The 1,901-nt window shown below is 41.2% G+C and overlaps 1 pseudogene; it reads left to right on the forward strand.

Moving 5' to 3' along the window:
* The first annotated feature begins 835 nt into the window (after window positions 1-835).
* Window positions 836-1,619, forward strand: LOC100469919 (annotated as a pseudogene).
* The last annotated feature ends 282 nt before the right edge of the window (window positions 1,620-1,901 follow it).

A 1,901-nucleotide genomic window follows, 5' to 3' on the forward strand; every position in this document is an offset into this window, starting at 1 on the left:
AAATGGAATTCAATTAAAAAAAAAAGGCCTGATGTTGTTTGGAGAAAATGCTATGACGCATATTAAGTGGTCTAAGTGTCATGTATGATACAGGGAAAAGAGTGAGTTCTTTAATGCATTGAATTAAGTTCTATTTTTTAATGAAACACTTTTACACACAATGCTATAGCACATTCTGTACATAAGTAAAGTTAGTTCTTATTAGCAATATATGTGTATATGTACATATGTAACTATGCATATAAATGTATATTTATAGATAAGTATGTACATATTTACATAAAATATACAGACACATATTTTGTGCATATTAAATTTAAATTACAAAATAATAAACTGTCTGGAACTGGATAGATTTCAGTGAGATAAGAACTTTTTTCCTGGGGCGCCTGGGTGGCACAGCGGTTAAGCGTCTGCCTTCGGCTCAGGGCGTGATCCCGGCGTTATGGGATCGAGCCCCACGTCAGGCTCCTCCGCTATGAGCCTGCTTCTTCCTCTCCCACTCTCCCTGCTTGTGTTCCCTCTCTCGCTGGCTGTCTCTATTTATGTCAAATAAATAAATAAAATTTTTTAAAAAAGAACTTTTTCCTTCCTATTTGGTTTATTATATAGATTCTAAATCTGTATGGATATTTTTGGGTCCTAATTCTATTTCATGGGATGGCATTATAAAGAAAGGAATTATATAGGTTTCATCTCAATGGTTCATTCTTATTCAACACTTATTACTGTGAACCAAATATATACCCACCACTTTGCTAGATATTAAATAAATGAGTGAGAGAAAATCTCAATTAATTCAATATGGCTTAAAAATAAATGGTTGAGCTCCTCCCTGTTTGATAGACAGCCACATCTTCTGGTGCAGTACCAGTCATGTCCCCTAAAGACAATGGTACAGGTTGGAGTAAATGGATTTGGCTGTATTGGGCACCTGGTCACCAGGGCTGCTTTTAATTCTGGCAAAGTGGATATTGTTACCATCAATGACCCCTTCATTGACCTCAACTACATGGTCTACATGTTCCAATATGATTCCACCCATGGCAAATTCAAAAGCACAGTCAAGGCTGAGAACAGGAAACTTGTCACCAATGGAATGCATATTTCCATCTTCCAGGAGGGAGATCCCACCAACATCAAATGGGGTGATGCTGGTGCTGAGAATGTTGTGGAGTCCGCTGGGGTCTTCACTACCAGAAGAAGGCTAGGGCTCACTTAAGAGATGGGACCATGGGGGTCATCACCTCTGCCCCTTCTGCTGATGTCCCCATGTTTGTGGTGGACATAAATCATGAGAAGTATGACAACTCCCTCAACATTGTCAGCAATGCCTCCTGCACCATCAACTGGTTGGCCCCTCTGGCCAAGGTCATCCATGACAACTTTGGTATCATGGGGGGATTCATGACCATAGTCCATGCCATCACTGTTACCCACAGTCCATGGAAAGTCCCTCTGGGAAGCTCTGGTGTGATGGCCAAGGATATGCCCAGAACATCCTCCCTGCTTCTACTGGTGCCACCAAGGCTGTAGGCAAGGTCATCCCTGAGCTGAATGGGTCTACATGGCCTCCAAGGAGCAAGAGTCCCCTGGACCACCAGCCCCAGCAAGAATAAGAGAAAGAAAGAGGCCCTCAGCTGCTGAGGAGTCCTTGTCCCAACTCATTCTCCAAGATACTGAGAATCTCCCGACCTATACAGTTTCCATCCCAGACCTCCTGAAGAAGAGGAGGGACTTGGGAAGCCCTACCTAGTCAAGCACCATCAATAAAGTATACTGTATGCAGCCAAAAAAATTTAAACAATAAAAAAAATGAAAACAAATGGGTGAACCATAAAGTGTTAAAGCTTATTAGATAAGGCTATATATAAGATTCTATGGGATTGCAAGTAGATATT

The sequence above is a fragment of the Ailuropoda melanoleuca genome, chromosome 2, assembly GCF_002007445.2.
Source record: "Ailuropoda melanoleuca isolate Jingjing chromosome 2, ASM200744v2, whole genome shotgun sequence".
NCBI classification, from domain to species: Eukaryota; Metazoa; Chordata; class Mammalia; order Carnivora; family Ursidae; genus Ailuropoda; species Ailuropoda melanoleuca.